General features: G+C 43.7%; 1 protein-coding gene and 1 pseudogene across 5 annotated transcripts in view; one reads left to right on the top strand and one right to left on the bottom strand.

Annotated features, from left to right (window-relative positions):
• HIVEP3 (HIVEP zinc finger 3) overlaps positions 1-15,423 on the top strand; it is a 508,837-nt gene that overhangs the window by 143,139 nt on the left and 350,275 nt on the right. The window lies entirely within an intron of this gene.
• Positions 3,018-4,072, bottom strand: LOC309663098 (transmembrane protein 59 pseudogene; annotated as a pseudogene). Its single transcript has one exon. The product of its transcript is annotated as a transmembrane protein 59 pseudogene (transcript).

Below are 15,423 nucleotides of genomic sequence, written 5' to 3' on the forward strand. Positions count from 1 at the left end.
TAGCAGGAAGTCGTGAACATTGGTTGTCTATCCTTTCTTATTCTTTGGCTGCTTGGGAGAAGGGAGCATGAGAGACCTCTTAGCCAAGGGGAAAGACACAGCCCTGCCTACAGCGCTGCAGTCAGATTGTCTGCCTAGGTCATTTTCACAACAGCTCCTTCACTGCAAGGCACAATATTCCTGGAGGACGTTTACTGGCAGGATGATTAAGTAGCTGGCCCAGCCTGACCCAGCAACTCCCTTCTGGCCCCATCCTAGCCAGTCTGTCTCTGTGAGTCCTCAGAGCTCCTAGGTAGTCTGAACACTGTCCCCGCTATTGTCTGTGTGGCTAGGGGACCCCTTGGATGGTCTCCCTCAGACCATCTCCATTAGGACTTTGCTTTAAACTCCATGTCCTCTAAGCAGCCAGCTGGCTCTCTTCTCCTAGACAGTCCTTTATTTTAATCTGAAACTTCCAGCAAGCCAGTTCAGCTCTGCTCCCCTTTGGTATTTTTTAAAAATTTGCCTTTATTTATTTAACCCTGCTTACAACACAACAGACCAGAGCTGCAATATAGTGAATCTTATCCGATGGCAAGCATTTAGCAAGACACTTTCCAAATGGAAAATTATGTTCTTTGATTCCTGCCCCTATTTCAGTCATTCAGCAGATATTTCTTGAGGACACACTGTAGCAACAAGAATTATCCTGTATTGGGTGATCTTTATGTGCCCAGGGTGGATAGTCCCTGACGTCCTGGGGATACAGATAGGCAGGTGGTTATTTACAGCATGGTGAGTGGTGCGAGAGGGAAGGAATGGGCTGCCTTGGAGCAAGTAAAGATGGACACTCTTTCCCACCTTCCACCCTCACTCCTCCTGAGCCTAGCTATTGTGTAATATAGCTAATTGCATAATGATCTCTTTTCCAAGTGAAATCTGCTTCTCCTGCAACTCCTAGTTTAGCCATCCTCTTCCATGCCTTCCTAAAGCACGGAAGACCCGTGAGGCCCCCATCCAGAGCTGTGGCTTTGAAACCCCCAGCCCATGCAGGACCTGGGATTGGCCTGGCTGCATGGCAGTATCTGCATAGGTGTAGACTGCCATCTTCCTTTTCAATTTAAGCAGAAAAACAGAAGTGCCAGGGAATCATACAGACAGTCCTGTGGTTCCTTTTCCCCCTGTAAGGCAGCAGGCGGCTGTTTATCTGAGAGAAACAGGTTTGCCCAGTGGAACGTTTATTTGGTTTCTTTGGCTGATCCTGGGAACACACCTGCCACTTTGCCACTTCCTGCGAATCAAGCAGTTTCTTAGAACAGGGACACATTCCTTAAAATATATTATGTGGTTTGGGGGTGAGATATGGTTTCTTGGATTTTTATGATTTAATGTGTCTGCAAAAACATTAAGCCACAGATAAAAATACATTGACTGCCCCTTATGAGAAACTGGACTTTCCTTAGAATTAGGGGGCTGGTCATTTTGGTTTTTATGCTGGGTTTTGTTGTTTTTAAGTTTTCATTTGCTCCTCTTCCTGTTTCTCAGCACTTCTCTTATGCTGTAGACACACCATGTGTGGGCAGTCTTTGATATAGTACACTGCAGTTATCAACCAAAATAAGTTGGATTGAACTTTTATAAGAAAAAGGCAAATAGTGAAATTAATTTTCTTAGATCTTATTTTTTAACATCCCTTTTTCAGGGCATGCCTTGGGGATGCTCTGAAAGTGGTATATTAAAAAAATAAGATATAAGTTATAAAAATTAAGATATAATATATATTATAAAAAATAAGATGTAATATAAATTATAAAAAATATATAATATAAATATATGAAAAAATGTTTAAAATATATATTACATCTACTAGTATATAGATCTTTCTTGACTCACAATGGGATTTCATCCTGATAAACCCATCATAAGGTGAAAATATTATAAGCTGAAAATATATTTAATACACCTAACCTACTGAACATCGTAGCTTAGCCTAGCCTGCCTTAAATGTGCTCAGAACCCTCACTTTAGTCTACAGTTGGGCAAAATCATCTAATATATAGTCTACTTTATACTAAAGTGTTGAATATCTCATGGAATTGATTGAATACTGTACCGAAAGTGAAAAATAGAATGGTTGTCTGGGTACAGAATGGTTGTCAGTGTATCGCTTTTTTACCCTTGTGATCGCATGGCTGAGTGGGAGCTGTGGCTGCTGCCACTATCCAGCATCAGGAGAGGAAAGGACAGCATATCGCTAGCCCCGGGAAAAGATCAAAATTCAAAATATGACGTATGGTTCCTACTGAATGCGTATTGCTTTTGCACCATTGTAAAGTCAAAAAATCATAAGTCAAACCATTGTCAGTCAGGGACCGTGTGTATATATTTAATTTAATTTTATTATTATTTTTTTTTGTGAGAGAATCATTTTTGCTTTAATTTGCTCCCTGATCATCATATAGCAATAAATATACATAGAACATTTTCTAATTATTTTCTGGGTTGGCTAGGCGTGAAAGGGAAGATCTGGAAAATCAGGAGTATATTAACTCAAATTTCAGCACATAATTATTCAAATAAAATTTTAATGATTTCAGTTCAATACAACTGAAAATGCAGGGTGTTAAAGGGCATTTTCTACTAAATTTCAAATTACAGGTTGTGGGTCATTTCTGAGCAAGAGTATCATATCCTACTGAGTATTCAACTTATTAACTAAGGTGATTGACATGGTAGGAGGTGGGGAAGAACAATAATCAGCTCATAGAATTTGGCTAAGAAAGGAAACAAACAAAAACAATGCAAATAATAATTAAAATAGCTACAGATATTAGTAAACTAAAAATACAATCCCAAATATCCATCTCTTAAATTACTAGAAAAAAATTACAGGTAAATTTACAGCAAATACAGTCTTCACAGATTTGGGTAACTTTATTTGCATTTAATAGTGATTTTTAAGCCCTACAGCCAATGAAATCATTTTAAAAAGCACTATGAGGAATGGAAATTTAGATGTCTATACACTTTTCTTTGAAAAAAAGAAAAAAAGCTTAAATTTCTGAATGAGCAAGATTCACTTTTGCGGGTAGAGGCCCTGCTTCTTCATGATCTTCACCTTTAGATCTAACAACCACGAGAGAAGAAGCTGGATATCTGTTTAGCTTTTGTTCACTCACAAATTCCAAGTCACCGTAGATACTCAGCTTCTCAGAGGCAACATACTGCTCCACAGCTGTAGCCACAGTTGCACAACAAATCCAGAGCAATACCATCCTGGAGAGGACAAGAGTCATGGTTAAAATCCACCCGGAGTTAGCAGAGACATCTTAAAACGCCATCACTTTCTCCATCTTCAAGATAGTTCCTGTGTGCTTGTGAACTTCTCATTTGCAGATAGGACATTTTGCTTAGCGATGGTTCTTTCAAATTTGTTGGCTCCTGCTCCAACGGTGGTGCATACTGGATTTCTGGCTTACACTGGAATATAACTATTTTTCCGTCATCAGCTTGAAGATAAAAAGTCCACGAAGAGGTTATGAAGCTCTGTGAACAGTCCATCATATCACTCCAGAATGACCTTACCAGAGTTAGAGGGAAGACTGGATGCATTTTTGGCATCAGGGACATGAGTTGTTCTTGTCTCAGTTCAGCAAATGGCAGCTGATTCTGGCACCCAAGGTGGCAAACATATTGCTCATCAGATTGGGAATATGCTTCTGTACATGCAGATTCACATTCCAATTTGGTCCGATTTAAATCAATTCCATCATCCACAAATTGACAAATTGAAAACAGCCTGCAACCTCTCTGACATGCGTACAACTCCTCTTCCTTGGAGTAGGTGTGCGAGGGGTAGGTCAACTGGCAGGCCCGGTGACAAGACGCCGTATCACCCAAGACTGAGTCAAACGCTTCAGCCGAAGTGGTCCCCGAGTCTCCAGTCAGGGCCGTGGTCAGCAGCAGCAGCAGTGGCGAGAGCCCCAGTTGGGCCCTGACCCAGAGGCTCCCCTTTGGTGCTGCCATTTTGTTTGCCTCTGTCACAGCAGGTCAGCTTGTTGCTCTATATATTTTATATATATATATATATATATATATATATATATATGTACACACACACATACATATATATATACTGGGCTGTGTCTAATTCTTGTGCCTATATCTGAAATACTCTACAATCAGACCTAATTGTTATGGCAAATAGCTAAGAGATAGCCCTGAACGTATCTATTAATAAAGTACAAGTAGATTTATATTTAGTATAGTATACTTACTAAGACAGGAAAGAGGACCATGAACATTGTGGAACATTTTTCAGATGAGTATTTAGAACTGATTGCACATATATTTATCAGAAAATGTGAGTAATCAGCATACCCTGTTTCCAGAACTTTCTATACTAAGGTTTTCTTATAGGAAGAGACAGTCGAGCATTAGATAAGAATGTGAAATTGGAGAGTCAGATTGGCCCCGGTTCATATTGTGACCACAATCATGACACCTTGACCCAGATACTTGGCCTCTCTCATCGAATTCCTCATCTTTAAAATGGGTGTTGTGCTGGTATCTGCCTCTCACGGTTCCTGTGAAGATTAAGACAGTGCAGGAAGAGTCCTCAGCACAGTCCCTGACCCATATGAGATGCGCCACCAATGCTTGCTCTCGTGATCATGGCTGCCGCCATCTTCTCCGTCATCATCATTGCCATCACCATCTTAATGATTGTCCTCTACCTGTCAGGGCCTTTGCTGCAGCCAGCTCCTTTCTCCAAAGGGACTTGGGTTTGAGGGACTTGCATTGTGTGATGTTGTGAGTCAGTGTTTCTAGGAAGTTAGGCTAGGATAACAAGCAAGTTTCTGAGTCTTATATAGAACTTCTAGAAATAGTTAATTGACCTTTTATGTCTTAGTTTGTTTATCAGTAAACTTAGATAAATGCTGCCGTGTTTGCACTTGAGAATGTGACATCTTCTGCTGTCACAAGCTTCCAGCGCCTAATGGTATTGATACCTGATCCGAGATTAGGGAGATTTTGGCTCCTTGGCTTTCCTGTTCATTTTCAGATCTGAAAGCAGCACCTTGAGAACAAGGAGGCCACACAGAGGTCAGACTCCTGTCATGCTTCCCTTTTCAGATGACTGCCTCATGCCTGGAGACCTTGAAAACTGATCTTGAAATCCAGGGCTGGGCCTGTTCAGTGGTTTTTTTAAAGAATTAAAATAGAATCTTTCAAGGGCAGAAGTCTCCTCTCTTCTTCCTTCTCCTCACCCAGGCGAACCCTGCTCTTCCTGAAGGTGACATGTAAATTTATACAAAGGTAGCTTATCTACAGGGCTTGCGGGGTGTTCATAGAGTTAATGCTGCATTTAAGGGGCCACGGAAGTACCTTTGTTGTCATGCCAACAGCATTCCCTTCCCGGTGAGCAGCACCGCTGAGATGGATGACAAAGGTTCAAATCCCTGCTCTGCCAATTATTAATTGGATGACTCTAGGCAAGTTAATTTCATGCAACTTCTTTGGGTCTCACTTTCATTACATGTAAAATGGGGGTAAGAAATAAGACTGCCTTATAGGGCTGTGGTGAGATTTAGTGGTTCGTATAGGTAAAGCACTTGGAACTCTACCAGCCACATAATCAGGGCTATGTGAGAGTTTGCTATTGTAGTTAATTTTACCTTTTACCTTTACCAAGTAACTACTTGGGCTGTGACCTTCCCTAATTTTTCTAAAAGCTGAATAAAAAGCCCAGATGTTCTTCAAATACAAGTCATAGAAAAGGAAATTAAAGTAGAGGTTTCACATGGAGGTGAAGGATTTTACATCCTTGGTCTGAAGGATGTAAAATCTGTCAGATGTACTTTTCCACGTGGGGGAAACCAGAGCTGTTGGACAGGGAGGAGTGGGCTGGGGAGACCGAGAGGGGGCTGTTTGCTGGAGTCCTGGGAACGAAGGGAGGTTTGCCTGAGAGGCTGTCATCTGGAGACCAGAGTGTTCCTGCTTAATTTAAGGCATGCTGTGAAGGGCTCCAGAATATGTTAAGATGGAATTAGTTTTAATATACGTCAGTAGAGAAACCCATGGTATTTTCAGGAAGAGAGGAAGAGAAGTTTGTAGGAAGCAAGCTTCCCCAAGGTAACAGGCACGATGGAGGCTTGGGGACTGTTTTGTGTGATCCACGGGGAGAAACAAGCCTTGCAGGGCTCAAGCATCTTACTTGAGACCTGCCCCGTTGATGGGAAGGGATGCCTGGGCTTCCTGTGGTGAATGGTGCACCTGTCTAGTTAGGAGAGGCAGCTCTTCATGGAGGGGTAACTGGTGAAGGGGAGGACTCCCCTAGAAAAATTCAGGCACATGGGACAGAGCATGCAAGCAAACTGCAATCCCACATTGATCCCAGAGTGCTTTTTCTCCCTCTGGGCTGCCCATCCCATGAGGACTTGAGAACACACAGAGGCTGGGCCTTTTTCATCTCTGGATTTCCAGGAAGGGCTCAAGAAATGGTTAGGGGTCTGTGTTATGGATGAATTACAAATTTGGGATGACCTAGGAAGTAAAACTTTGAAATGGGACTGGCGCTGATACAGGAAGGGCTGGACTGGACCTTGGAAGCTCACATGACCTGTGTTCTCTCACTCTGCCCCCTTGTTACTTGAAGCAGGGTGAATATGAGGTGTTTCCGCTGTCACCTGGCCTTGTTGATGGAATAAAAAAGGTAGGACAGGAAGGAAGGAAGGGAGGAAGGAAGGAAGGAAGGAGGGAAGGAAGGGAGTCTTTTGTGCATACATTCAGCTTAGACCAGTTCTGCATTCACCTCTGCTTGTTGAATTTGGATCCTGTGATGTGTGTGCGTGTTATGGGTGTGTGTGTGATGGGTGTGTGTGTGTGTTTATTGCGTGTGTGTTGTTTTCGTTTCCCACCCTCTCCCCATCAATCAATTTAAATCTTATCACTTGCAAAGGTGGTTGTAAACTAAAACAAAGTGACCAAATATCGCAGTTCAGATTCATGCTAATAGAGTGATTGTTCAGAGATAATCTCACCCCTTTTTCTTCTGAAATGGTGTCTTTCAGAGCCTTAGCTGTTTGGTTCCATTGAAACACAGCAGGACCTTGATACACTTTTGGAGAGAATGAAGATGAACCCCTGCAGAATAGAATGTCGTTAACATTGGTAGCTGGGGCCCTGGTTTTCATGTGTTGTAGGGTAAAGTTTCACAAATTGCTTGCTCTGTGGGGGGTAGAGACCTAAATCCTCCACAGTGCTAACTAATTGGTGATGCTTAATTCATATTTGTGGATTGCTAGATGTGCGTTTAATTAAAAGACACACCTAGTTGCATGATTCCACAGAAACTTGCCAGGATTCCCTGGTGTATTTTACAAATGAAATTAGGCTTTGTGGGAGTTATAGAATTATAGATGTATGTATATTTCTTTTAATCTCAAATGCAAGAATAATATTTCTGAATCCGGTTTCACTTCCTGTCCTTAGTTTATGCTTTCATCTTTTCTCTATGCTATTTATTTGTAAGTATACGCCAGGATTTGTTTAGAATTCAGATAATTTTGTTGACTCTGTAGTAGAAAATTCATTGATTTGGTTCCCAATTTCTACATAACGAACAACATTAAAAAGATACAAAGACTCTCTTCTATTTTCTCATCGTTTATCTTAGCCTTATTAATATCTATGTAACAATATTATTTAATATGGATCCCCTTTAACATGAGCTGTTGACTATATAACCCATACACATTTGTGTATTTGGGAGGTGGGTGTGTGGTATTGTTGAGGGTGGGGAAAATGGTTCTGAGCCTCAGAAAGTTGAAATATACCTGGGATAAAGCATGGAATTCAGTGGAATTGACTCTGCAAATCAAATGCTAGAATTAATTCACAAATATGGTTTTTGCATCTTCAAATGGCCTTGGGTCGAAAGGAAATAGAATTCAGTTAAAATTGCTTGAGTCAGGGTGTGAATGGCTGTGAGGAAACATGGTGTCTTTGTCCAAGGCCAAATTCAGAAATATCACAGCTTCAAAAGTCTGTCCTGCTTCAGGAGCAGCCTGCGGGTGACTTGCTCTGTCGGTCACGTGAACACCACCAGGAAGGAATTTCCTCTGTACAGAGTGTGAGGGGTTGGTTCCCCCTGAGGCGTTAACCCCACTCTCTTCTAGGCAGGGGCTTGGGTGTTTAGCAGATCTTGAGGAAGAGAGAATTCTGCCTGGAGACCTACATTAAGGCGTTCTCCTGGGCGAATTACAGTATTATTAACCAAAAAATAAGAAAGAAAAGGAGTGTTTTAGGAGCTTGCGGTGGGTGCACACGACTCATTAAGACCACAGTGACCTCTCAGTGCCTATGACCTTCCCGCTCTGCAGACAAGGAGAGCGGAGCTCAGGGTGTTGAGTGCTTTGGGGGGACAGAGTGGAGCCTCCGCCTGGGCTGCAGAGCCTCAGACCTATGGGGTTTTTCTTGTGGTGTTTCTGGGATCCACAGCACCGTGCATTTCCATAATGATGCTCATTTCATCAAAATTAGTTAAGAAGTAGGAAAGAAATAACATATGTTAGAAGCACATTTATCAAGGTTGGTGGTGCTTAGCTATCCAGAAAATCTGGTGGGCTGGACTAGGATAGTTTTCTAAGTGCTGAATTTTGGCTTGACATTTAGGGGTGGTCAGATAACATTTGAAGAGAGAATGTTGGGAGATAACATTTTAAAGAGAAAAGAGCCCTGGTGGGGGATTTAGAAGAGCTGGGTTTGGTAATAATGATGATGATGATGATGATGGTAGCACTAACATTTGCTGAGCATTTTTGCTCAACAAATTTGTTGTCCAACATTTATTGAACAGTGCCAGGCACTGTTCTAAGAACTTCACAAGTATTAATTCATTGAATTCTCACAAAAATCCTCTGAAGTAGATCCTGTTATTATCCCTATTTTACAGGTAAGGAAATCGAGGCACAGAGAGGTTAAGTAACTTGCTCAGAGTTTTACGGCTACCAAGCAACAGAGTGGGGACTTGAACTCAGACCCTGAGTCTGACTTCAGACTCCATCACCCAGGTCACCTCTCTAGGGCCCAGCACTGTGACCCTTGAAACATTACTTAATCTGAGATATCATAGATTCATGCAATTTCAACAATATTTTGGAGAACTCTATAAGGTTGCCGTTTAAAATTTTTGATAACTGTCATTTATTTTTACAGTCATTTCATGAAAGAAAGGACAATATTAACAACCCCTCAACAAAGTAAGGACACAAATCTCAGATTAAAGGACAATCCTTCCCTTTATTGGGACATACACTGACTTGTTCATCTGGCAAATGTGCCAGGAGTACCCACTGTGGGTGAGGGAGGGGGTCCGAAAAGCAGACCTAGCTCCCACCCATGTGGAACTCTCATGGGTGGGAGCTAGGGAGGGGAGATAGTCATTTTAAAAGTAAACGAAAACTTACATAATCACAGATTCGTTAAGTGTTGGAAGGACGTGAGCACAGCTCAGGGATGGGGAATAAAATGTAGGGTGTGCCCTGCTAAGGAAGGCCTCTTCCACGAGAGGAGGAGACAAATGCTGGGCAGAGGGAACAGCACGTGTGAAGTCTCAGTGCGGGGAAGCGCCTGGGGGCAGGAGGAAGGAGAGGAGGCTGAATGGCAGCTCAGGGCCCAGGAGGAGGCTGCAGAGAGCAGGTCGGGTCTGGTGTACCCTCAGAAGTCAGGGGAAGAGCTTTGATTTTACTGGGGGGCAGTGGAAACCATTGCAAGATTTGCAGGTGCGTGACGCGGTTTGATTTACATTTCACGGGATAACTGGGTATGCTCCTGGGGAGAGCAGATGAGAAGGGGCCAGGAAGAAAGCTGGAAGCGTGGTCAGGAGGCTCTTGCAGCTGTCCAGGCTAAAGAGGCCAGGGCTGTGATAAGGGGAGACGGGGACGTGGAGGGGGAAGCAGCAGCAGGAATCAATGCTTATCCCATTCAGGGTGGGAACAGGATATAGCCATCTCATAGGGGGACAATTCAGGAGCGACCATCTACAAAGGCAGGGCTGTGGAGGAACAACAGTGGTGGTGCTGGGCTGATAGGATGGAGCTGATACTGTGGAGGCCTGAGGGGCAAGGAGAGGGGGGAAGTTACTGGAACCCTGAAGGAGAGGGCTGCCTTGAAGGGAGCAGTGACCTTCAGTGGAAGCTCAAGCCAGGCCAGTGTTCTGAATTTCTGCCTCGCAGGCAGAGAGCCGAGGAATGAATCCACTGACCTCTTTCCCCTCCCTCCACCCTCCTGTGATCTCCTGTGGGGCTGCCCCATTGGCTGCTAACCAGACCACAGAGGCTGCCCATTGATGTGGTCCTTCCGGGTCAGCCCGTGGGCAGAGAGCGGAGTAGGGAGGGTGGAGGGTAGATCTGGTGGGAAACAGGACGTAGCCAGCACCAAGACGATTCCCAGACCTGTGTCTGAGCAGCGAGGTGGAGGGAGGCCCTCCTCCTCTGTGGCGGAGAGACTGGGAGAGGGAAAGGAAGCTGGGGAGGAGAGTCAAGGTGTCCTGTTCCCGTGGACTGAATCCCTTGAGGGCTCTGAGTTTTCCTCTATAAAAGCAGCCGTTGGACTGAATGACCTGGGAAGTCCTTCCAACTGTCTTCCTAGAGGACCCTACGGGGGGCTCACTGAGCGTTTCTCATAAGGAGTCTCTACGAGTCACCCAGAATCCAGCCCTCCTCGCCCCCTGCCTGGTCACCCAGATAAAAGCCACAGAGGGCGGCGATGGAGAGTCTGGGCCTGGCTTTCTGCCGGAGCAGAAGAGCATTTGGCGGTGGCCTTGCTGGGGAAGCCTCATCTGTGCTGTGAGTGGCCGGCCGGCTCCTAGTAACCGCATCTTTGTGGCCCTCCCGAGGAAGAGAAGGACTTCCGTCTTTACAGATTATGTGCTAGCCGGCCAAGCCTAACTCGGGCAGAATTCTCTGAGTAAGAGGAAATCAGTGGGCCACCTTCAGACTTTATTTTGCTTTCCAGACGAACAGCCCAAGGGAAGTCCCAGCAAGTAAATGTGGGACTCTTCCCTCTTCCCTCACTTGGCTCCACTTTATTTTAATTTTATTTTTAAATTTTTATTGAAATATAGTTGATTTACAATGTTGTGTTAGTTTCAGGTGTATAGCAAAGTGCTTCAGTTATACATATATATAAATATATATATTCTTTTTTTACATTCTCTTCCCTTATAGGTTATTACAATATATTGAGTATTATTTCCCTGTGCTATACAGTAGGTCCTTGTTGGTTATCTATTTTATATATAATAGTGTGTATATTTTAATCCCAAACTCCTAATTTATCCTTCTTCCCCCTCTCCTTTGGTAACCGTAAGTTTGTTTTCTATGTCTGTGAGTCTGTTTCTGTTTTGTAAATAAATTCATTTGTGTCCTTTTTTAGATTCCACATATAAGTGATATCATATGATATTTGTCTTTCTCTGACTTACTTCACTTAGTGTGATAATCTCTAGGTCCATCCATGTTGCTGCAAATGGCATTATTTTATTCTTTTTTATGGCTGTGTAGTATTCCATTGTATATGTATCTATATACACCACATCTTCTTTATCCATTCCTCTGTCAGTGGACACTTAGGTTGCTTCCATGTCTTGGCTATCGTGAATGGTGCTGCAGTGAACATTGGGGGTGCATGTATCTTTTCAAATTATGGTTTTCCCCAGATATATTTGGCTCCCCTTTAAAAAACTCAGTGAATAAGATGAAAACTGCAGATAGGCACTTCTGCGATCTGCTCGTTTCAGTGATAAGGGAATTTTAAGGCACCTTTACTGCATTTCTGGTCACTTTCTAAGGCAAGAAAGAATGGTTTCAGTGAAGCCGGGAGAGTCTGCTGTTCAGGTGGTTGTTACAAGCTCAGGAGGTGGCCATCTCGTGGCAGCAGCTGTTTTTGGAGCAGAATTGGGGCAGGAGTAGGAGAAGGGAAGCGGGGATGGGAAAGGGGTTCCTGACCCCCGCACGAGGCCAGTGTGAGGCCTCAGGGCCAGCAGCTCTGAGAAGCTTCTTCGCATTCTGAGGGCTCCTCGTTCCCCTTGGACCTGCAGTTTGATCTCTTTCATCCCTGAGCTTCCTGACTCCTCAGGCTTCAAAGCTCTGAGATTCCCTGCCTTCGAGGAATTACAACCCACCCCACCCTGTCCTTTTCTCCTCCTTCTTCCTTACTGAAGGTGATGAGAATTCTGGATCTTAAGGGGAGTTTATTATCTCTCAGAAAACAAAATAAAGCCTATGTGAAAAACATAAGTCAGTGAACATATTGAAAACCTACATTTATGAAAATTCAGTTTGGTGTCTTGGGAAGTTATCTTGTATAAAAAAATGAACGCCTCTGAAATAATAAGAATAGGCATGTGGTTGTTAACATATAGGATTTTGTAGTTCGGATGCTGTTTATGTAACATGACATTAAGTGAGCCATTTCCTGGCCTAGCCGGGCACAGTGGTTGCTGGGATCCCCTGTGTTCTGAAGACACGTGCTAGGTTGTGGGCAGGCCTGGCTGACGGGTGGCCCACACTGGTTCCCGTCGGGCAGAGGGAAGTACTGGGGTCCCCACTGTGAGCTTTGCCTGGTCCCCTTTCAAGGGGGAGAAAGGGGGGATACCCCCTCCATAAGCCTTCCACCAATGAGGGGCTCCATGGCCTGATGCCGCCACAGCAGTGGAGCAGGGTGGAAGCTCCTGGGTGAGCTGGGTTCACATCCCCTGGGTCTGATGGTCCTTCCAAGTCCTGACTCTCCTAGAAAAGCAAGGAGAGTCTGCTGGCGACAGGGCAGTCGAAACTGCCCCTGAAGACAGAGTGAGGAGAGGAAGGAAACTGAGGAGGGACAACACGTCCACTGAAGGTGGGACAAAGGTGGCTATTTTCCTGGGGTGAAGTGGGCACAGGGGGGGAGGTGGCCAGTAGAGCTGTCCTGAGAGGACCCTGCCAGCTCCCTGAGCAAAGCAGCTGAATGTGCTGTTGGTTGCTCTTTTTGGCATTCCCTACTCTGGTTTCCTCTTTTATTTTTAAAATCTCTCTAATAAGTGCGTTAAGAGTGAACCTATTGATGATTTCTATTACTCAGGATAAGTTTGGCATTTTCCTATGAAGTTAAACATCTACAGCATATGACCCAGCAATTTTCCACCTAGGTATTTATCCAGGAGAAATTTGTGTTGGCAAAAAGACTGGTACATGGATGTTCAAACAGCTTTATTCATAATAATCCAAACCTGGAAGTAACGCAAACCCAAACACCCATCAACTAGGGAATTTATAAGCAACTTGCTGCACACTCACATGCAGGACTCCAACTCAGTAATAAAAGGAATAAACTGTGGATACATGCAAGGACAGGCATGAGTCTTCTAAGTGTTTTGCTGGAAAAGCTGCTAAAAAAAGTGTATATTGTATAATTCCACTTATATGAAATCCTAGAACAGTCAAAACTAATCTATGGGGGGAAACAAATGGAACAGTGGTTGCCCTGGTGAAGGGTGGGTGAAGGAAGTAGGACCAGGGGTTCACCAGTAAAGGGCACAAGGGAACTTTCTGGGATTATGGAAATGCCTGTATCTTGACTGGGGGTAATGGTTACCTGGGTATATGTGTTTGTCAAAACAAAAACCAAAAACCAACTGCTTACTTGAAATGTATCCATTTTATTATATGTAAGTTATTCCTCAGTAAAGTTGATTTTTATAAAAGAACCTAATAAATGTAACAAGTTTTCTTTAAGAAGTTACTTAGTACATAGGGATTTGCCTGTTGATGGCTTGGGCTCCTTGATTTGCCAGGGTTGTGCTTTATTAGCCCTTGAGGATTTTGAGCTTCTTGATTTTGAGCCCCTCCTGTCTGTTCTCAACAGTTCCTCCTATCAATTCATTGAAGGCATTCTGAGATCACTGATAAGACTGTTATTTTATTGCTTGAGTTGTCAAATAATGCCCCGATTCCAGAACAATATTTCACAGAGATGGTGAAATCGTTCCACTGAAATCCGGTTGTTTCAGCAGGTGAGCCTGATGCTGGCCTCTGTGGAAGGGTATTCATCATCGGATTCATTATCAAGGGGATTCTGCATCCACTTTTCCATTGCCCGCTTAGTGTGTGAAGAGCTCAGAGATAATTATGTACAGTTAGTTTCAGTTTCATCAAACAGCTCTTCCTTACCACTGCATTTTATTCTCCTGGGAATGTGTGTGTGTGTATGTGTGTGTGTGTGTGTGTGTGTGTGTGTGTGTGTGTACACACCCACATATACATATATGGTGAACAATAAGTTGTATAGACTTTGGAAGGTACGCACTTTTCTCAGCCTTAAATAGTATTCATTATAAATCAATCCAGAGAACATTTTCTAAGCTTTAAACACATGCTTGTTGTTGTGCTGGGCACTGTGGGATGTACAAAATCAAATCTTAGACTCTAGGTCCAGAAGCACCTTGAGGGGTCATGTGGTCTGGCTCTTATTTTAGATGGGTGTGGCATTCTTACCATTTCAACTGTTATGGACTGAATCATGCGCTCCTCCCAAATTCATATGTTGAAGCCCTAACCCTGGTGTGACTGTATTTGGAGATGGGGTCTCGAAAGAGGCAGTTAAGGTTAAATGAGGTTATGGGAGGAAGGGGACTAATGTAATAGGACTGGTGTTCTTAAGAAAAAGGGACAGCAGGGGTGCAGGGCACAGAGGAAAGGCCATGTGAGGACATTGCAAGAAGGTGGTTGCCTGCAAGCCAAGGAGAGAGGCTGCAGGAGAAATCCGACCTGCCTGCACCTTGATCTTGGACTTCCAGCTTCCAGAACTGTGAGAAAATAAACGTCCGTTGTTTAAGCACCCAGCCCATGGTATTTTGTTACGATAGCCTCGGCTGACTATAACTGCAACTGAGGCTGGAAAGTTGAAGTAGATAAACCATCGCTTGCCTCTGAGTTACCTAATTTCAGTAATAGGGAATCTTGGAGATTTGTTCTGTTTGTGGACTTACTGAAAGCATATCAAACTCCTTGATTTAACCTATCTTTGTTCTCATTCTTCCAGTATATAAAAATAACTAACTTATTGTGACTACTTAGCATGTGCTAGGCCTTGTCCTAAGCAGTTCATATGTACTAACTCATTTCATTATTAATGCAGTCATCTGAAGATAATATTCTTATTATTTCCAATTTCCAATTTGGAAACTGGAAGACAGAGAGGTTAAGTGGCTTACCCAGAGTCACACAGCTGGTCAGTGGTGGGGTCCAGACCCCTATCCCAGGCAGTCTGGCTCTTTCCACCTTCCCCTTAACTACTCCTCTTCACTACCTCTGCCGATCCCAGGAGAACACCTACAGGCCTATCCTCTAGTCTGTCCCACGGGGCTGCCCCTCAGGGAAAGTCACTTTCTGCCTACTGCTGTAC

Source organism: Balaenoptera physalus (genome assembly GCF_965194825.1).
Source record: "Balaenoptera physalus genome assembly, chromosome: 1".
NCBI lineage: Eukaryota > Metazoa > Chordata > Mammalia > Artiodactyla > Balaenopteridae > Balaenoptera > Balaenoptera physalus.